At 41.3% G+C, this 22345-nt stretch overlaps 2 protein-coding genes across 5 annotated transcripts in view; one reads left to right on the top strand and one right to left on the bottom strand.

Annotated features, from left to right (window-relative positions):
• Positions 1-1972, bottom strand: part of R3HDM1 (R3H domain containing 1) — a 163054-nt gene extending 161082 nt beyond the window's left edge. For 3 of the 4 annotated variants that reach the window (XM_018062263.1, XM_018062267.1, XM_018062331.1), the window contains exon 1: positions 1818-1972. The gene's annotated coding sequence lies outside the window, so the exon portion shown is untranslated. Of the gene's footprint in view, positions 1-905; positions 1049-1817 lie in introns of all 4 variants that reach the window. The other variant, XM_018062273.1, reaches the window with a different exon arrangement.
• Positions 2670-22345, top strand: part of ZRANB3 (zinc finger RANBP2-type containing 3) — a 290989-nt gene continuing 271313 nt past the window's right edge. The window contains exon 1 of the mRNA XM_005676192.3: positions 2670-2932. The gene's annotated coding sequence lies outside the window, so the exon portion shown is untranslated. The remainder of the gene's footprint in view (positions 2933-22345) is intronic.

The following is a 22345-nucleotide window of genomic DNA, read 5'->3' as shown; positions in this document are numbered from 1 at the left end:
GTAGCTAGTAACAGAATGCAGAAGAAGCCGTCTATATTTTCAACAGCCCTTTCTGTACATAAGGCACATGAGATCTGAAAGCATTATATATTTATCAATTAACCAACAAGTTTTAGAAAATGCTGGGCCAAGTAATGTGTGCTCTGGGTACTTTTTGTGGGGAGCTGAGAGAACTTACCTTTCAGGGTTACATGGTTCATTTCTTAATTCTAACACACAACCAAATTTCTTTCAGATACTGAATTTATGAATCCAAGTCAATTCTATATAGGTATATTAGTTATGAATTATGGAAGATCATTAAGCCAGTAGAGTCTTCTCAGATCCTAAAGAAAATGGTCCAACACAGTCAAAACTCAAGTATCTCTTCAGAACCCTAGTTTATGCTGGTTACAAGTAAGCCTCAGAAGTGGGCCTAGGGTTTTACCTGTGATTACAAACATGTCCACAGAATCCAGTATTTAAGGACATATTCACCCAGACAAAAAAGCAAGGACTGAAAAGATGAGCACTCAATCAACACGTGAGGAAAAAGAAATCCCTCTCAAGTATGGCCAAATGTACCAAATTTTGTCAAGCCCTGTGTCCAATTAACCTAGTCATACTGGTATCCTACTATGTAAAATATGGCACAGAGTTCACTGTTTCAAACATTACAAGTAGGTGGGCTGCCAGTTCGACTTGAACCATCTTTTTGTTATTCAAAAGTTCTTGTAATCAATGACATTTAGGCTAAAAGCAGTTTCTTCAGATTACAGTTACGCAAACCATAATCTCAAGAGTGATATATATACATACATATAAATGCATATATATTCATATACATACAAATATATATATATACACACACACATTTTTTTTTTCTACTCTGGAAAATCATATTATAAAAACCATCGGCTACTTACTAAGCCTTCCTATTTGAGCAAGCACCTCTTCGCCTTTTACTTAGTTGACCTGCTATCCCAATTATACACGGGACCTTGAGAGCCTCAACAGTTTGTTTCTGCATAAAAGCAAGCTCAAAGAACAGAGGCACTCTCCTCTGCACCTAGCAACAACAAAAAAAGAGAACGAAAAAAACTTCAAACACACAGGGATCTGGGGGGCAGAGCCGAAGGCTCAACCCTGATGGGTGTAAATCTGATCCCCGAGGTCTGTGGCATTGACAGTCATTCAACTTTCTTTCCAATATTCCCACTGTGCTTTTTCTGGTACCACACGCAAAATGTATCACCTAACATCTCATCAACCAGTCGGAATGTCTTATTTCCTTTCTAAAAATTTTCGGGATGCAAGGCCAGGGGGCAGCGGCCGCGGGGTGGGCCGGGGAGCCTGGAGCACGGGCGCCAGCCACCCAGGAGAGCAGAGCCCCGCACGGCACCCGCTCTGGGCAGGCCTGCTGTGGTTGGTTCCCCAGTCCCTGGGGGTGCAAGAACAGCAGCAGCAGCCATAGCAGGGACTCGGGAACCTTTCCCCAGTCTCCTCCGCTAGGCCTCGAGGGCTTTGCTTTTCACATGGCCCCCGGGTGGGGGCGGTGGGCGCAAGGTACTAGATGCAGCTGCAGGCGCAGCGGCGGGCCAGGCGAGCCGGGGGTCCCTTAGAATCCGACCTCCCAGCGGGGCTGGCAGCAGCAGCACCTCGGCGGGGCCCTGGCTGGAGCGTCGACCGCTCGGCGGGGAAGGCCACCTTCTCACACATCACATCTCTCCCCTGACTGCCTCCTTCTCCGTTAGCGCTACCGGCTGGCGGGCGGAGGAGGGGAGGGAGGCGCGTTATTCCCGGGGAGCTGAAGAGGGGGAGGGGAGGGCATCTCTTACCCGCGTTACTGAGGAGGAGGAGGAGGCGGCTGGAGCGCGGCGCGGCGGGGCGACGGCGGGGCTGGGTGGGTGCAAGTAGGAGTCTTACGAAAGGGAATTAACCCCATCACCAGCCCGGACACCGGCTCCAGCGGCAGCCGCGGCTGGCAGAATCCCGCCCCTTCCCACCACGCACTAGCCCCGCCTCCCCGTTCTCTTTGAGAGCAGTCGACAAATCATAGGATGTACATCCTTGGAGTGGCAGGAGGATTATCCAATCACACCTCAAAAAACGGCCTTCTCTCCACCCCTTCATCTCCTCCCGGGCCGCGGGAGAGCCGTGCCAAATCTTTCTCCACCCTCAAGGGAAAAAGAGCCAATCGGCTGTAAGTATCCGCCCTTGAAGGACGCAAAGGACAACCAATAATAAACCTAGGAGGACAGCCATTTTGCCCACTTGAGAAAGAGCCACCTTTTCCCACGAGTTGGAACCTGAGGTTGGGGGAGTTCTGGGAATTTTTACTGACCTGGATGTATTGGAAAGACAACTATATTTCCTCAGGAGTATTTATACTGTTTTATAGGAGGAAAGGAAAATTTTCGTCCTCCATGTGGTTGGAGGTGGGGAATACTGCTGAAGGATTTGGCTCCTCCTCTCAGCGGTAACGGGCTCTAAGACCAACACCTGGTTTCTCCAGTCTCAATGGGGAAAGGCGGGGTGATTACCCTTTTCGGCTTGCAGCCGACTACAGCTCCCAAAATGCTTTGTCCCCGCCCATATCCTTTCCTCAGTTTGCTTCCCGCGGGGCCTGACGGGAATTGTAGTTCATGGGTGATACCCACGCCGCCTCATCGGCCAGTGAAAAAGAATATACTTCTGAAAGATGTGGAGTTTGGGAATGGGAAATAACCTCAGGGCTGAGGTGAAGCCTTTTCGCCACCCTAATAGAAGGAGCGAGAAGAGTTAGAAAAGGGAGTCGGGGAAGAGTATTTTCTCGGAACGTGGTAGGGGTTTTAGATTCCTGCTATTTGCACTCTATTACTTTCAGTTTGTCCTTTTGAAGTCACTTCCGCTTTGGGACGGACACAGGCCAAACCCGTGGCGGGAGTTGGAGATTCTGCAGCGGATACACCAGGTGTGGTCGTCCGGGAGTGGCGTGGCGGGCTAGTTGGTAGTTTCTTGCGTGAGTGATAGAAGTCGAACAGAATTTAATTGCATTTTAAGAAAGAGTGGGTAAAATGGGATGGGGGTAGTTCCAAAGTCCAAGATGCCGTTCTCCAGCCTCCTTGTCAATCCCGGAGTCTCATTTGTCTTTTGACTTGCCAAGTATTAGATTGCACGCATAAATTTGGGGAATGTGCCTCTAAAATCTTTACGTCTTCAGTTTGACTAAAAGGAACCAACTGAGAAGTTCTGAGTGAAGTCTTCCCATTTTTACAAACCAACTTCTAAAGGCTGGTTCCAAGAAAAACTGCAGGAGGGCTCATGATTGATACTTGAGAATAGTCGCATTACTTTTTTTTTTTTAGTAAAGCAAACATTAAACAAGTGTCGACAGAATGCCAACTATAGTACCCTGATGAATACAGATCATTAGAAAGGCGTTGGAGCCAAAAGCCTAACAGGTTGAACACACTAGGCCCTGTTTGTGCCCCTGTTCGGGTGCTAAGTTGTGTGTGTTTACCGTTGAACGTTCCCTTTGAGGTTCCTTGGGTAACTCATCGATCAAAGGAAATGCAGAAGGTGGTATCAGGCAAGGTCGTCCCCCCCACTTGCCCAAAAACAGGACTCCCTCCCCAAGCCTGATGGCTTTCATCATCATTTTGACGGACTTTCTCCAATAAGTTCTTACTCAGTTTTCTCTCTTCTTTCACTGAGACTTTGTCTTAGAAATTATATTGTAAATATTTATTGAGGATTTGATACTGTGTTAGGCACTATGCTGCCTTCCTGGTGGCGCAGACTGTGAAGAATCTGCCTGCAGTGCGGGAGACCTGGGTTTCATGCCTGGGCTGGGAAGATCCGCTGGAGAAGGAAGGGACAGGCTACCCACTCTTGTATTCTTGTGGAGAATCCAATGGACAGAGGAGCCTGGCGGGCTACACTGCATGGGGTTGCAAAGAGTTGGACAAGACTGAGCTATTAAACCCAGGCCAACCAGGCACTATGCCAAATTTAGGAAGAGCAGTGCCAAAAAGACAGGCTCCTTATCCAAAAGTAGTGAGGAAGACAGATGCCAAACAAAATTAATGGTAGGGTTGCTTGTTCTATCTCTAAGTCAGATCTTCATTAGTCATGTTTTGCTAGTTTTTTTATTCTACCTGTGGACTAAACTAAGCATATTTTCTGTTTTTTTTTTTTTTTTTTTTTTACTTCAAACACTGTTAGGTTTGTGTCCTAGACTCATGAGTGGTGTTTATACATCAACTAGATGGTAAATTTTATAGTGTAATACTGTTAGATACAGGAATGTCATCACACTTTTCAGCAAAACAGTGTTCTGGGTCCTCCAGACAAAGTGTTGCCTCTTTTTAATGCTAATTGGGAATTTCTTATAATTTAGCAGAAAGTTCTTCTAAAGATGCCTATTTTTTTTTTTGTCATGAGTGCTTCCAGTGTAAATCAAGTCAATAAATACTAATGATGGCTTTCATTTTATTGACTATTTTCTCTGAGCCAGGAATGGTGTTAAGTGCTTTCAAAAGTGTCCCCTTTAGCAATCTGCAAGGATTGTTCAGTGACATTTTATAGGTGAAGAAGTTGGAGCTCAATGAAGACTAAAAATTTTTTTTATTGGAGCATTAGTTGATTTCAAATGTTGCGTTAGTTTCTCCTGTACAGCAAGGTGAGTCAGTTATGCATGTACATATATCCACTCTTACTTAAATTTTTTCCCCTTTAGGTCATTACAGAGTATTGAGTAGAGTTCTCTGTGCTATACAGTAGGCCCTTATTAGTTACCTGTTTTATGTATACTAATGTGTATATGTCAATGGGCTTCCCAGCTCGCTCAGCTGGTAAAGAACCCATCTGCAGTGCAGGAGACCTGGGTTTGATTCATGGGTTGGGAAGATCCCATGGAAGAGGGCATGGCATCCCACTCCAGTATTCTTGCCTGGAAAATTCCATGGACAGAGGAGCCTGGTGGGCTTACAGTCCATGGGGTTGCAAAGAGTCAGACATGACTGAGCGACTAAGCACAGCACAGCACATATGTTAATACCAATCTCCCACTTTATCCATCCTCACCCTCAGTAAGACTTTAAGGCCTTGGTCAGCAAACTTTGGGGCTGAGATTCACATCCAGCTGTTTCATTCCTGAATTCTTAACCACTGCTCATCCTGCCTCTTATTTATTAATTCCCCAATATGTGCCAGGCATATAGTGAGAAATGTGAAATTTCATCCTAGGATTCTAGAACCAATAGAGGCAGTCACTTCCTCTTTTGAGTTCCCCTTTGGCATCACGTAGTACATACTCATTGTATTTAAAAACACAGGAAAATATAAAAAAGGAAGTAAAGCTTATTAGTATTCCTATTGCTCAGAGATACTTTTATTAAATTTTGATGAGTATCTTTTCAGATCTCTATCTTAATAGGTACAGACGTGTATGAATAGTATGATACTGCTTTGCTCTTTTGTAAGCTTTCTTGATTCAAAAAGTAGGCTGTGACTGTGACTGAAGATCAATATTATCATTTTTGATGGCGATATAGAATTACATTGTATATTTCTAACAACCATATCCTAACTATTTTTAATTGTGGTAAAAAATATATAAATGTTACAATTTTAACCACTTGTAAGTGTACAGTACAGTAGTGTTAAGTATATGCACCTTGTCATGCAACAGATCTGTGGAAATTTTTCATCTTACAAAACTGAAACTGTTTACTTACTGAACAACTTGACTCTTCTTTTCCTGCCTTTCAGCCCTTGGCAACCACCATTCTAGTTTCTGTTTCCAAGAGTTTGACTTTATATGCCTCATAATACGTGAACTCATGAAGTATTTGTCCTTCTGTGATTGGCTTATTTCACTTAGCATCATGCTGTCATGGTTCATTCATGTCGTGGCATATGGCTGGATTTCTCTTTTTTTTTAAGGCTGAATTAATATTTTATTGCTTGTATATTCAGTATTTTATTTATCCATTCATCTGCTGGTGAACGTTTATGTTGCTTATTGGCTGTTGTGAATAATGCTACAGTAAATGTTAATGTCTCTTCAAGATCCTCTGTTTAGTTCTTTTGGTCATATGTGTTCTTTTGGATATATGTATATACATATGTATATTTCTGGGTATATAGCTACACCCAGAAGTGGGATTGCTAGATCAACTATTACTTTTTAAAAGCAATGCTATCATGAGCATCATTTTTTTATGCTTTCCTGATTATCCCTTAAATCTAACTTTTTAGGAATAGTGTGATTTTGCATTATTTATTTACGAATACAAAACTCTGTAATTCCTAAATTGCTTTTCAGAGAGATAATGCCTGTTTTCTTTCCTACTAACAGTGTTTCAGAGTACCAGTTTCCCATCTTTTATTCAGTCTGATTATAAAAAGTGATCCATCTTTTATTTAATTCTTTCTAGTTGAATTTGGTTGATGTTGAGCATCTTCTATGTGTACATTGTCCATTGTTGTTTAATCTCTTTTGAGTAGACTGTTATCTTTCATAGACTCTTAGTAATTTTAAAGAAATTACTTCATAGGTTTTTAACTCGTCATGTATTTTGCTTTTACTCTCATTTTGAATTTGATGTTTTAAAATTTTTAATTCTGTTCTTCTATGACATAGTATAATTTATTTTAGTGTTGAAATTTATGTCTTTTCCCTTATGGTTTCTAGATTATTTGTGATACTTAAAAAGCTTTATGATGAATAGAAAGTAGATAATAAAACATTATATGGAATTTTTATTTGTTTTTACGTTTGATTTTGAAACCATGTAACCAGATTGGGAGTTGAACCCATGGTTGGGTCTTGGACCTAGCCAAAACCTAGAGTGGGACTTGAACCCACAGACTTTTAGCTGAGAGCACACATAATCTTAGGAATTAATAAAGCTCATGTTCTTGATGTCTTATCACAGCAAGCATTGAATGAGAAAGAAACTCATAGGTAAGAAGTGAATTTATTTAGAGAGAAACACAGTCCACAGGCAGTGTGGGCCATCTCAAAAGGTGACAGTGGCCGCAGACTGTGGGGTTGACAGTTTTTATGTTGTTTAGTTACTGAGTCATGGCTGACATTGCTGCACCCCATGAACTGCAGCACACCTGTCCTTCACTATTTTCCACAGTTTGCTCAAACTCATGTCCATTGAATCGGTGATGCCATCCAACAATCTCATCCTGTCACCCCTTCTCCTCCTGCCATTAATCTTTGCCAGCATCAGGGTCTTTTCTAATGAGTCAGCTCTTTGCATCTGGTGGCCCAAGTATTGGGTCTTCAGCTTAAGCATCAATCATTCCAATGAACATTCAGTATTGATTGCTTTGATCTTGCTGTACAAGGGACTCAAGAGTCTGCTCTAACACCACAATTTGAAAACATCATTTCTTTGGCACTCAGCATTCTTTATGGTCCAACTCTCACATCCATACATGACTACTGGAAACCATAGCTTGGAGTATATGGACCTTTGTCAGCAAAGTGATGTCTCTGCTTTTTAATACACTGTGTAGGTTTGTCATAGCTTTTCTTCCAGAGAATAAGTGTCTTTTAATTTTGTGACTGCAGTGATTTTGGAGCCGAAGAAAATAAAATCTGCCATTGATTCCACTTTTCCGGTATCTGTTTGTCACGAAGTGATGGGACTGGATACCATGATCTTAGTTTATTGAATGTTGAGTTTTAAGCCAGCTTTTTTACTCTCCTCTTTCACTTTCATCAAGAGACTATTTAGTTCCTCTTCACTTTCATCATCTGCATATCTGAAGTTGATATTTCCCCAGGAAGTCTTGGTCCCAGCTTGAGCTTCATCTAGCATTCCATTTCCCATGATGCACTCAATATAAATTAAATAAGTACAGTGACAGTATATAGCCTTGACATATTCCTTTTCTGGTTTTGAACCAGTCTGTTTTTCCATGTCCATTTCTAACTGTTACTTCTTGTCCTGCATACAGGTTTCCTAGGAGTCAGGTAAGGTGATGTGGTATTCCCATCTCTTTAAGAATGCTCCACAGTTTATTGTGATCCACCCACCAAAGACTTTAGTGTAGTCAATGAATCAGAAGTAGATGTTTTTCTGGAGTTCCCTTGCTTTTTCTGTGACCCAACGGATGCTGGCAATTTGATCTCTGGTTCCTTTGCCTTTTCTAAATCCAGCTTGTACATCTGAAAGTTCTTGGTTCACATACTGCTGAAGCCTAGTTTAAAGGATTTTGAACATTACCTTGCTAGCATGTGAAATGAGTGCAGTTGTATGGTATTTTTAACATTCTTCCGCATTGCCCTTCTTTGGGATCGGAACAAAAACTGACCTTTTGCAGTCCTCTGGCCAGTGCTGAGTTGTCCAGATTTGCCGGCATATTGAGTGCAGTGCTTTCACAGCATCATCATTTAGGATTTGAAATAGCTCAGCTCATATTCCATTACTCCACTAGTTTTGTTGGTAGTAATGCTTCCTAAGGCCTACTTGACTTCACACTCCTGGATGTCTGGCTCTAGGTGAGTGACCACACTGTCTGGTTATCTGAGTTGTTAACACCTTTTTTTTTTGTATAGTTATTCTCTTTATTCTTGCCACCTCTTCTTAATCTCTTCTGCTTCTCTTAGATCCTTGCTGTTTCTGTCCTTTATGTGCCCATCTTTGCATGAAATATTCCCCTGTTATCTCTAATTTTCTTGAAGATATTTCCAGTCTTTCCCATTCTGTTGCTTTCCTCTATTTCTTTGCATTGTTCACTTAAAAAGAAAGACTTTTTCTTATCTCTCCATGCTGTTCCCTGGAACTCTGCATTCAGTTGGGTATATCTTTCTCTTCTTTGCATTTCACTTCTCTTCTTTTCTCAGCTATTTGTAAGGCCTTCTTAGATAACCAGTTTGACTTCTTGTATTTCTTTTTCTTTGGGATGGTTTTGGTTACCACCTCCTATACAGTGGTATAAACCTCCATCCTTAGTTCTTCAGTCACTCTGTCTAACAGATCTAATCTTTTGAGTCTATTTGTATTTATGTTTTGTTCAGTCACTCAGTCGTCTCCGACTGTTTGCGACCCCATAAACTGCATGACACCAGGCTTCCCTGTCCTTCACCATCTACCAAAGCTTGCTCAAACTCATGTCCATTGAGTCAGTGATGCATCTCCTCCTCTCTTGTTCCCTTTCCCTGCCTTCAATGTTTCCCAGTATCAGGGTCTTTTCTTATGTGTCAGCTCTTCATATCAGGTGGCCAAAGGATTGGAGATTCAGCTTTAGCGTCAGTCCTTCCAATGAATATTCAGGGTTGATTTCCTTTAGGAATGACTGGTTTGATCTCCTTGCAGTCCAAGGGACTCTCAAGAGACTTCTCCAACACCACAATTCAAAAGCATCAATTCTTCGATGTTCAGCCTTCTTTATAGTCCTACTCTCACATCCATACATGACTACTAGAAAAACCATAGCCTTGACTAGATGGACCTAGTTGGCAAAGTAATGTGTCTGCTTTTTAATATGCTGTCTAGGTTGGTTATAGCTTTTCTTCCAAGGAATAAGCATCTTTTAATTTCGTGGCTACAGTCACCATCTGCAGTGATTTTGGAGTCCCAGAAAAAGTCTGTCACTGTTTCCATTGTTTCCCCATCTATTTGCCATGAAGTGACAGGACCGGATGCCATGATCTTTGTTTTTTGAATGTTGAGGTTTATGCCAGCTTTTTTACTTTCCTCTTTCACTTTCATCAAGAGGCTCTTTAGTTCCTTTTCGCGTTCTGCCATAAGGGTGCTGTCATCTGCAAATCTGAGATCATTGATATTTCTCCCTGCAATCTTGATTCCAGCTTGTGCTTCATCCAGCCCTGAATTTCACATGATGTGCTCAAATATAAGTTAAATAAGCTGGTGACAATATGCAGCCTTGACGTACTCCTTTCCCAATTTGGAACCAGTTCGTCGTTCCATATCCAGTTCTGTTACTTCTTTACCTGCATACAGGTTTCTCAGGAGGCAGCTAAGGTGGTCTGGTATTCCCATCTCTTGGTAAGAATTTTACACAGTTTGTTGTGATCTACGCAAAGGCTTTAGCATGGTCATCGCTTGTGTCTGACTCTTTGTGACCCCATGGACTATAGCCTACGTGGCTCCTCCGTCCATAAGATTCTCCAGGCAAGAATACTGGAGTGGGTTGCCATTTCCTTCTCCAGGGATCTTCCCCACCCAGGGATTAAACCTGGGTTTCCCGTATTGCAAGCAGACACCTTTACCATCTGAGCTACCACGGATATTTTTCAATGAAGAAGAAGTAGATGTTTTTCTGGAATTGTCTTGCTTTGTCTATGACCCAAGAGATGTTAGCAATTTGATCTCTGGTCCCTCTTCCTAAATCAGATAATTATCTAAATCAGATAATTTCATAGTCTAATGAGTGTGAGGAGTATTCCAAATATTTGGGGGCTAAGGATTTGTAGGAATTGGGCCACTGCCCATTTTTTTGTCCTTTACGGTTAGCCTTAGAACTGTCATGGTGCCTGTGTATGTATCATTTAGCTTGTTGATATGTTACAATGAGTGTATACTGAGGCTCAAGGTCTAGTGAAAGTCAAATATGTGCTATCTTGAACCTAATTGGTTCTAATAAGTTTATGTCATGTCGTCAGATAGTGTTCTTCTTTTAAAGGTTGTGCCCTGCCCACCTCCGTCCTGTTTCAGTTTCACAATTTGTATATACTTGGTTTTGTTTGGGTTCTCTTCTCTTTGATTGTTCTGTCTTTTCTTTGACTTGTACCATACCCATTTTCTTAATTTCTGTAACTTTATGCTTTTGTATCTGGTATGGTGTGCTTTCACTTCTTTAGATATTTTCTTGCCGTTCTCACGCTTTCTTGCTTTTTATTAGATGGATTTGGTGTCATTTTGTCAAGTTAAAAACAAATATCTGCACTTTTTATTTTTTGGCTCCACAGTGTAGCATGCAGGATCTTAGCTCCCAGTTCAGGAACCGAACCCTTTCCCTCTGTAGATAAAGTGCAGAGGCTTAACCACTGGACTACCAAGGAAGTCCCAATATCTGTACTTTTATATTTTGACAAAATACAAGTTTGACGTTTTTACAGATGTGGAATATTACCTAAAGGCATATTTCATTTCATATTAACAGTACAGAATTTTTCATTGTACAGTCAAGGTTAATTGGGGCATTCTGTGCTTTGTTAAAATATGTTTTTAATAGAGTTAGATCTAAATGATGATACTTTAAGAGCACATATAATTTTTAAAATTATATACTTTTTATACAGAGGCTAATATTTTGTATGGGCTTTCTGTAGGATCTGATGACTTCTGAATGCTTTTATTTCTGTTTGTAACTACTTATTCTACTGTGTCTTTTCAGAGTACCTCAGATTCACCCTATCTCCTTAATGTGTTCCTCTTCTTTTTTACTCACTATATCAATTAAATATTTGGTCAAGAAATATTGAGCATCTCTTATGAAAGGTATTAGGTAATGGTCAATAAGACGGGCTCCAGGCTGAGAAGACTTGATTTTGAGTTCTTCCTTGTACTCCTTGAGTGACCTTTGGCAGAATACTTAACTATCAAGTGCCTTTCTTTTCTTATCTGTAAAACTGAGACAAAGGAAATCGCAAATCATTGTTAAACTAAAATGATTTAATATATGTAAAACATTTAATATATGTCTGGTGCTTAGTGGGTGCTGGATTTTGTTAATATTATTTTTATTGACCTGGGCTAATACTAGAGTGATGCTTCCTAAGGCCCCCATGAATTAGCACTCCAAGATGTCAGGCTTTAGGTGAGTGATCACATCATTGTGGTTATCTAGGTCCTTAAGAATTTTTTTTTGTACAGTTCTGTGTGTTCTTGCCGCCTCTTCTTAATATCTTCTGCTTCTGTCAGGTCTATACCATTTTTGTCCTTTATTGTGCCCATCTTGGCGTGAAATAGTCCCTTGTATCTCTAATTTTCTTGAAGCAATCTCTGGTCTTTCCCATTGTGTTGTTTTCCTTTAGTTCTTTGCATTGCTTACTTCAGAAGGTTTTCTTATCTCTCCTTTCTTTTCTTTGGAACTCTGCATTCAGATGGATATAGCTTTCCTTTTCGCCTTTGCCTTTGCTGCTGCTGGTGCTAAGTCGCTTCAGTTGTGTCCGGCTCTGTGCAACCCCAGAGACGGGAGCACAGTAGGCTCCCCTGTCCCTGGGATTCTCCAGGCAAGAACACTGGAGTGGGTTGCCATTTCCTTCTGCAACGCATGAAAGTGAAAGCGAAGTTGCTCAGTCGTGTTCGACCCTCAGCGACCCCATGGACTGCAGCCTTACAGGCTCCTCTGTCCATGGGATTTTCCAGGCAAGAGTACTGGAGTGAGGTGTCATTGCCTTTGCCTTTAGCTTCTCTTTTTTCTCAGCTGTTTGTAAGCCCTCCTCAGAAAACCATTTTGCCTTTCTTTTTCTTGGAGATAGTTTTGATCACCGCCTCCCGTACACTGTTAATGAACTTCCATCCATAGTTCTTCAGGCACTCTGTCTGTCAGATCTGTTCCCTTGAATCTATTTGTCACTTCCACTGTATAATCTTAAGGGATTTGATTTAGGTCATGCCTGAGTGGTCTAGTGATTTTCACTACTTTTTTTCAGTTTAAGTCTGAATTTTGCAATAAGGAGTTCATGTTCTAAGCCACAGTCAACTCCTGGTCTTCTTTTTGCTGTCGGTATAGAGCTTCTCCACCTTTGGCTGCAAAGAATATAATCAATATGGTTTTGTATTGGCCATCTGGTGATGTCCATGTGTACAATCTTCTCTTGTGTTGTTGGAAGAGGGTGTTTGCTATGACCAAACAAGTTTGCCAAGTTTTGTTCTCTTAGCAAAACTCTGTTAGCCTTTGTCCTACTTCATTTTGTACTCCAAGGCCAAACTTGCCTGTTATTCCAGGTATCTCTTAACTTCCTACTTTTGAATTCCCGTCCCCTTTGATAAAAAGGACATCTGTTGGGGTGTTATTTATAGAAGATCACAATAAACTGTGGAAAATTCTGAAAGAGCTGGGAATACCAGACCACCTGACCTGCCTCTTGAGAAACCTATATGCGGGTCAGAAAGCAACAGTTAGAACTGGACATGGAACAACAGACTGGTTCCAAATAGGAAAAGGAGTACATCAAGGCTGTATATTGTCACCCTGCTTATTTAACTTCTATGCAGAGTACATCATGAGAAACACTGGGCTGGAAGAAACACAAGCTGGAATCAAGATTGCCAGGAGAAATATTGATAACCTCGGCAGATGACACCACCCTTCTGGCAGAAAGTGAAGAGGAACTAAAAAACTTTGACCTCTTCATGAAAGTGAAAGAGGAGAGTGAAAAATTTGGCTTAAAGCTCAACATTCAGGAAACTAAAATCATGGCATCTGGTCCCATCACTTCATGGGAAATAGATGGGGAAACAGTGGAAACAGTGTCAGACTTTATTTTTGGGGGCTCCAAAATCACTGCAGATGTTGATTGCAGCCATGAAATTAAAAGACGCTTACTCCTTGGAAGAAAAGTTTGACCAACCTAGATTGCATATTCAAAAGCAGAGACATTACTTTGCCAACAAAGATCTATCTAGTCAAGGCTATGGTTTTTCCAGTGATTGTGTATGGATGTGAGAGTTGGACTGTGAAGAAAGCTGAGCACTGAAGAATTGATGCTTTTGAACTGTGGTGTTGGAGAAGACTCTTGAGAGTCCCTTAGACTGCAAGGAGATCAGTCCTGGGTGTTCATTGGAAGGACTGATGCTAAAGCTGAAACTCTAGTACTTTGGCCACCTCATGTGAAGAGTTGACTCATTGGGAAAGACTCTGATGCTGGGAGGGATTGGGGGCAGGAGGAGAAGGGGACGACAGAGGATGAGATGGCTGGATGGCATCACCGACTTGATGGATGTGAGTGTGAGTGAACTCTGGGAGTTGGTGATGGACAGGAAGGCCTGGCATGCTGCGATCCATGAGGTCGTAAAGGGTCGGACACGACTGAGTGACTGACTCAACAGAACTGATAGAAGGTTTTGTTAGGACTTCATAGAACCATTCAACTTCAGCTTTTTTGGCATTAGTGGTTGGGGCATAGACTTGGATTACTGTCATATTGAATGGTTTTCCTTGGAAACAAACAGAGATCATCCTGTCATTCGTGAGACTGCATCCAAGTACTGCTTTTCGGACTCTCTTGTTGAATATGAGGGCCTTGGAAGCATCTCTGTGAACAAAGCTAGTGGATGTAATGGAATTCAGCTGAGCTATTTTAAATCCTAGAAGATGATGCTATTAATGTGCTGCATTCAGTATGCTGGCAAATTTGTAAAACTCAGCAGTGGCTACAAGATTGGGAAAGTTCAGTTTTCATTCCAATCCCAAAGAAGGGCAATGCCAAACGATGCTCAAACTACCGCACAGTTGCTCTCATTTCATATGCTAGCAAAGTAATGCTGAAAATTCTCCAAGCTAGGCTCCAGCTCAATAGTATGTGAACCAAGAACTTCCAGATGTTCTATCTGGATTTAGAAAAGGCAAAGGAACCAGAGATCAAATTGCCAACATCCACTGGATCATAGAACAAGCAAGACAGTTCCGGAAAAGCATCTGCTTTATTGACTACGTTAAAGCCTTTAACTGTGTGCATCACAACAAACTGTAAAATTCACAAAGAGATGGGAATGCCAGACCACCTTAGTTGCCTCCTGAGAAACCTATATGCGGATGAAGAAGCAACAGGACCGGACATGAAACTAGACATGGAGCAATGGACTGCTTCCAAATTGGGAAAGGAGTACGTCAGTGCTGTGTATTGTCACCAGCTTATTTACCTTATATTTGAGTACATCGTGTGGTATGCAGGACTGGATGAAGCACAAGCTGGAATCAAGATTGCAGGGAGAGTTACCAATAACCTCAGATATGCAGATAATATCACTCTTATGGCAGAAAGCAAAAAGGAACTAAAGAGCTTCTTGATGAAAATTAAAGAGGAGAGTGAAAAAGCTGGCTTAAAATCCAACATTCAGGAAACCAAGATCATGGCATCTGGTCCCATTACTTCATGGAAAATAGATGGGTCACAATGGAAACAGTGACACTTTATTTTCTTGGGCTCCAAAGTCATTGCAGATGGTGACAGCAACCATGAAATTGAACGACACTTGCTCCTTGGAAGAAAAGCTATGACAAACCAAGACAACGTATTGAAAAACAGAGACATTACCTTGCCAACAAAGGTCCATCTAGTCAAAGCTATGGTTTTTCCAGTAGTCATGTATGGATATGAGAGTTGAACCATAAAGAAGTCTGAGCACCAAAGAACCAATGCCTTTTAACTGTGGTGTTGGAGAAGTCTCTTGAGAGTCCCTTGAACTGCAAGGAGATCAAACCAGTCACTCCTAAAGGAAATCAATCCTGCATATTCACTGGAAGGACTGATGCTAAAGCTCCAATACTTTGACCACCGGATGTGAAGAGCCGACTCATTAGAAAAAACACTGATGCTGGGAAACATTGAAGGCAGGAGGAGAATGGGACGACAGAGAAGGAGATGGTTGGATGGTATCACTGATACATATTGATATGGCATCACTAACTCATATTGATATAGCAGATGTTAGATATGGCAGTTTTAAAATGGACATGAGTTTGAACAAGCTCCAGGAGATGATGAAGGACAGCGAAGCCTGGCGTGTTGCTGTCCGTGGCATCACAAATAGTCAGCCACAACTTAGCGACTGAACCACATGCTAGAGTGGGTGTGTGCCTACTATGTCACTTCCATCTTGTCCAACTCTTTGCAACCCTATGGACTATAGCCTGCCAGGCTTATTTGTCCATAGGATTCTCCTGGCAATAATACAAGGGTAAATAATAGTTTGCCTTGCCCTCCTCCAGGGGGTCTTCCTGACCCAGGGATTGAGCCATTTCTCAAATGTCTTCTACATTGGGAGGTGTGTTCTTTATACTAGCACCACCTGGGAAACCCAATACTAGTGTACTGAAGTAAAACAGGATGAAAAGTTTGTGGTCCTTGACTTTATAAAGACAGTCTAATGAGAGAGGAAACAGATGAAAATAATTTTCAGTCACAGTAAGTGTATAAGGAAGTGAACTGATACTAAGGTAAATGTAGGGGAGTCCTATTGGGAAGTACTGCATATTCCTGTGGAACACTGATGGCTTGGGGTGGGTGATGCCTGTCAGAGTGGAACAAAATGAATGGATTTGCGATATGTTTGGGGAATAGTTAATCAACTTAATATGGTTAAAGAAGAAGTAAAAATCAAGAATGAACTCAATTTACTGGTTTGAGTAACTTCGTGATTGCACTGCTACTGAGAGAGTTGGTCAGGGAGCACACAGTTTGGTAGAGAATAGAAGACTGGTTTTGGACACTTAGGCTAGAGATGTCTGTGTGTATGGTCAGGCCAGTCAAGATGGCTGTTCTGTTGTGCTCTGCACCCTGCCTGCTCCACCAGGCAGTGCTTCACCTACACCCTACTCACCTGACTGACCTTCCTGCTTATATTTCCTCCAGGCCAACGAGTGATTGCTTTTATCAAAGAGATCTTGAGGGTGGGCTTCTCTCCTGGTTTCCCAGGTAACTAATGCACCCACCAGACATCAATTCCCCACCTAACCCCGGGGAGCAAAGGCTGCCACCTTGTCCTGCCTGCTGTTAACAGCACATGGTGGGGTACCGCTCCAGGACCCTGCTTTCAGATGTGTAAATGCCCTCATCCATTAAACTGCTGTCTCTGTTGCTAACTCCAGGCTCTTACTTGATCTTAAAGCTGGGAAAGTGCAGGCCTTATAGGCCTGTGGGGTGCAGCCCAGCACTTTGAGACATCCAAGGTGACCAAGGTAGGTAATTAGATGTAGGAGTCTGAAGCTAAGAGATTATATAATGTATTACCCAGACTATTTGTAGTACCCCTCTAAAAGATTGTCCTTGTCCCCACATCCATTCTTCCAAATTTGACAAGGTAATCTTTGTAAAGTAGTGACTTGGTTAAACTCTAGGAAAGGTTCCCAATTTCTTACAGAATAAAGCCTAAACTCTTTTTTTAATACGGCATAAGAAAACCTCCCTGACCTGACCTATTTTTACTTCTTTACCACTTGTCACAAAGCATCTAATTTTTTAGCTATGCTGAACTGCTTAGGATTTTCTGAAACTTAATGGTTTTGCAAATATGGCCTGTTTCTCTCTAGAATCTCCTTGATTTTCCATCAGCAAACTCCTCTCTTTCTTCAAGTTTTGAGTTACATCAAGTATTTAAATAAGGTGTACTGCATTCCAAGCAGTTTTTCTAAGTGAAGCCTTCTTTGATTGCTTGCTGCCTCACATGGTTCAACACTCCCACTTATGTGTGGTGTTGTTATATATACTTCTTTCATAGCGCTTACTGCATTGTGTTGCAATTATTTGTTTATAACTCTTATTTCCATCTTAGATTTAGCTGGAGGGTAAGGCTCCAATGACACAAAGTCATCTTTGCTTACCTGGCACCCTCTTCAATGCCTAATACATAAAAGACACTCAACAATTATTTGTTGAATGAATGATTTTAAGAGGTAGTGTTGCATAATAGCAAAAAATCAGACTTTACATTAGACCAATCAGAGTTCTAGACTTAATATCACCACTTACTAACTGGTGATAAATTATTTCATATCTCTGAACCTCAGTTTTCTTGTCCTTAATGTAAGGATAATGATAACTTATCTTTGTGAGTTGTTTCGAGAATTATAGATTTTCTAAATTTTCCTAGTGTACTGCCTGACAGAAAGAGATCATTCATTAGTGGGAGTTGTTTTACCTTTCTGAAAACAGTTCCCTGTAGAATGAAAGATTGTAGTGTCCTTGTTTTTAAAGTAATTAGATATTCGATATGGAAATTTTAAAGTCCCATCAGTTATTTTTAAAATATTATGTAATTTTATAGTTTTCTGAACTTGATCTTTTATCATTTTAGAACATGATTCAATTTTATTAACAAAACATGATGTTAATTTATTATATTTAGTTTGTAATTTACTGACAATCCTTAAATATACCTATATCAGATAAAACACAAAGCAGAATGTACTCTATTATGAAACTATAAAGTATGGTAAAATATGAAATAGGTACATTTATAAATTCTGATGAAATCTGAAGAGTTTCTAAGATTTGAGTATATGATTTTGTGGGTAATAACTGAAAGTATCTGAGTAGGTAAGTGACATCTTCATAGACTGCCCTTTCAAACTCATATTCAAAGTGCTGTTGTTTTTGTGAACATGTAACTGAGCAGGACCCTATAGGGCCTTCCCAGGACAGACCCCTCTGTCATATCCTCTGCTTTAGCTCCGCTGTGTTACCTAGATAATAGTCTCTGATGCCCGTTTCCTGAGTGGTTTTACAGCGGCTACAGTGAAAGTGTTAGTTGCTCAGTCGTTTCTGACTCTTTGTAACTTCATGGACTGTAGCCCATTAGGCTCCTGTGTCCATGGAATTCTCCAGGCAAGAATACTGAAGTGGGTAGTCATTCCTTTCTCCAGGAGATCTTCCAGACCTAGGGATCAAATCCACATCTCCTGCATTGCAGGCAGGTTCTTAAAACCCCCGCCAACTGGAAGAAATTAACTACCTAATTGTTGACCTTGAGTACATAGCCCCTACAGCCGACAGGTGCCTAAGGATTGATAAGGTTAACCCGTGTGACATCACCCTGTTACCTCACCATCAACCAGTCAGAGAATTGTGCACAGCTGATCACATGCCCTGGGATATCCCTCCCTTTCCTTGCCTTTAAAAATGGTTTGCTGGAACCTTTGCAGATCTCAGGCTTTTGGAGCACTAAGAGCCCTGGAGTTCTTCCTAGGTGTCTTTTAGTTAATGTTATGTACACTTTCCTTCATCACAACCTGATGTCAGTAGATTGCCTTTACTGCATGTCAGCGTGTGGACCTGAGTTTGTTTTGGTAACTTGTGTTTTCTGGATCCATGTACTTCAGAGCAGAGTTGTTCAGTAGACCTCCATATTCACCATCTGTGGGAAGCAGCAGTTTATTTTAGCTCAATTTGTATTTCCAATAAGGAACTTGGAGTTATTTCTGTTAATATGTGCTTATTTCTGTACTTGGGAAAGCACTGGTGTTACTAGCTTGTGGACCTCCTCCCTCATCTTTGACTATCCGCTTCCTATTATCAGTGGATGGCAGGAGAGGAGGAATGAGTAATCAAATTGCTTGTCATAGGTCACCCAAGATTTATTTAAAATATTTTTACGTTTACTTGTGTCCATGTAACCAAATTGCCATAGTAATTAGGACCATTTCCACTAACAATTTATGTTTGGGATGAATTTATAAAATTTAGTTACCTGGATTAACTGAACTTGTGTTTAAATTTAATTTTACTTATTTGGCAATACTGGGTCTTAATTGCAGTATGTGGGATCTTTAGATTTGTCATGCAAACTCTTAGCTGTGGCGTATGGGATCTAAATCCCTAACCAGGGATCGAACCAGGACCCCCTGCATTGGGTGCTCGGAGTCTTAGCCACTGGACCACCATGGAAGACCGTGAACTTGTTTTTAAATTGAACAGAAGATGTGCTTGATACTGTGTAGCATAGAATTTTCTACAGTATTCTAATACCTTGTTATTCTAACATGAAGCCATATTTAATCCATATTTAATAAGCTACCCCCTCTCTAATCTTAATCACTTTGCAAACTGTGTCATTTTTCCTGCTATAACTTGAACTTGGTTTACTTTCTGTCTGCCTACATTCTGACTTCCACATTTGAATGCACACCTTAGCTGATCTGGTATGTTAGGTTTTTAGTTCCTTAACTGCAATATTGCCTGTGAACTTTATTTTCACACTAGTTCAGCTATGCACTCCAGTGGTTCCATCTTATATTGTCTCCTCTCTAGGAACTGTTCTGCCTCTAGACTGTTTAATCATGGTCCCTGTCCTTTGAAGTTTTTTTTTTAATTCCTTTTTGGCTGTGCTGCATTGTTTTTTGTTGCTGCTCGGGCTTTTCTAGTGGCAAACAGTGGGGGACTCCCTAGTTGCCGTGTGCAGGCTTCTCATTGCAGTGACTTCTCGTTGCAGAGCGTGGGCTTTAAGGAGAGCAGGCTTCAGTGGTTGTGGCTTCTGAGCTCTAGAACACAGGCTCGGTAGTTGTGGCACATGCGCTTAGTGGCTCTAAGGTAAATGGGGTCTTCCCAGATCAGGGATCAAACCCATGTCCTCTGCACTGGCTGGTGGATTCTTTACCACTAAGCCATCAGGGAAGCTCCTGAAGTTTTAATACAACAAATAATGTCGAGTGCATAGTACTGGGCACTGGTCTAGGTGCATGGAATACACCAGAAACAAAACAGACAAAAATCTATGCCCTTTTGGAGAGTTTAAAGCCTGGTGGAAAAAGAAGAAAAAAACAAAACCCATAGTAAGTATGCAAATTATATAGTGTTTTACAAGTTGATGAGTGCTATCAAGAAAGAAAAAGTAGAGCAGATAAGAGATAAAAGGGAGTTCAACTTTTTTGTTTTAAAAAATTTTCCTCTGAAAAATTTAAGATATATAGTCGCAAGAATGGTACAAATATGCTCTTGACCCAGAATCACATATTGTTAATGTTTTGTCATATTTACTTTAAAATTTTCTCTCAAGAATATGTAACACTTTATGAATTTTTGTGTCATCCTTGTGCAGGAGCCCTGTTAATGTTCTCTATATTGTTCTAATTTTAGTGTATGTGCTGCCTAAGTAAGCACAAACATTGCAGTTTTAAATAAGGTGGTCAAGTTAAGTGTTTGCTGAGAGATTGGTGTTTTAGGAAAGTCTAGAAGGAAAAAAGGGAAGTAAGTAGCCATGCAAAGAGGAAGCAGCAGGAGATGGGAATGAGGAGAGTGGTATAGCCAGATGGACCAGCTTGTGTGGAGTCCAAAGCAGGAACGTGTAAGAACATAAGTTTGATAGGAAAAAGTGAGGTGGGGAGGTAATAGTAGGAGGGTACAGAGGGTAGAAGGGCTCATAAACCATTAACAGAGATTTTATCCAGGTAAAATCAGGAGCCACCAAGGAGTGCTGAGAAGTAATGTGATCAGATTTATTTTGTAAAAGTATTTCACTGACTGCTGAATTGAGAGGAGCACAATGGCATCTGGAGTATCAGGCTGCTGCAAGAACTCAGGCTTAGAGATAACATGATGGTGGCTCAGATCAGGCAAGTAGATGTGGAGGTGGTAGGAAACGGTGGGATTCTGAATATGTTTTGAATGTAGAGCCAACAGGAGATGGTGGTGGATTGTATGTGCACTGTGAGGCAAAGCATGAAGTCAAGGAATTGGTGTGAGTAACTGGCAAGATGGGATGGGGAAGACCTTTGACGGAGTAAGGTTTGAGAAAGATCTAGAGTTCATTTTGGTCAGAGTAAGTTTGAGATGTCTGTTAGACTACTAGGTAGATATGTCTGGTTGAATATGCCAACAAATCTGAAGTTAAGAAGAGGTCTGATCTTCGCATATGTGTATGGGAGTAATTGGCATAGAGGTAGTACTTAAAGCCATGAAACTAATGAGAACTCTAAAGGAGAGAGCAGAGGATGCTAAAACCTGAGCCCTGGTACTCTCTAAGAAGACAGGGAGAGGAGGAAAATGGAAAAGTTTAGACCAAGAAGGAATAATACATGATACAATCATGAGAGTATCAGTTCAGTTCAGTCGCTCAGTCGCGTCCGACTCTTTGCGACACCATGAATTGCAGCACGCCAGGCCTCCCTGTCCATCACCAACTGCCGGAGTCCACACAAACCCATGTCCGTCGAGTCGGTGATGCCATCCAACCATCTCATCCTCTGTCGTCCCCTTCTCCTCCTCCCTCAATCCCTCCCAGCATCAGGGTCTTTTCCAATGAGTCAACTCTTTGCATGAGGTGGCGAAAGTATTGGAGTTTCAGCTTTAGCATCATTCCTTCCAAAGAAATCCCAGGGCTGATCTCCTTCAGAATGGATTGGTTGGATCTCCTTGCAGTCCATGGGACTCTCAAGAGTCTTCTCCAACACCACAGTTCAAAAGCATCAATTCTTCGGTGCTCAGCCTTCTTCACAGTCCAACTCTCACATCCATACATGACCACAGGAAAAACCATAGCCTTGACTAGATGGACCTTAGTCAGCAAAGTAATGTCTCTGCTTTTGAATATGCTATCTAGGTTGCTCATAACTTTTCTTCCAAGGAGTAAGCGTCTTTTATTTTCATGGCTGCAATCAACATCTGCAGTGATTTTGGAGCCCCTGAAAACAAAGTCTGACACTATTTCCACTGTTTCCCCATCTATTTGCCATG

The sequence above is a fragment of the Capra hircus genome, chromosome 2, assembly GCF_001704415.2.
Source record: "Capra hircus breed San Clemente chromosome 2, ASM170441v1, whole genome shotgun sequence".
NCBI classification, from domain to species: domain Eukaryota; kingdom Metazoa; phylum Chordata; class Mammalia; order Artiodactyla; family Bovidae; genus Capra; species Capra hircus.
The sequence above is the reverse complement of the archived record's forward strand: the minus strand, read 5'-3'. Positions and strand labels throughout refer to the sequence as shown.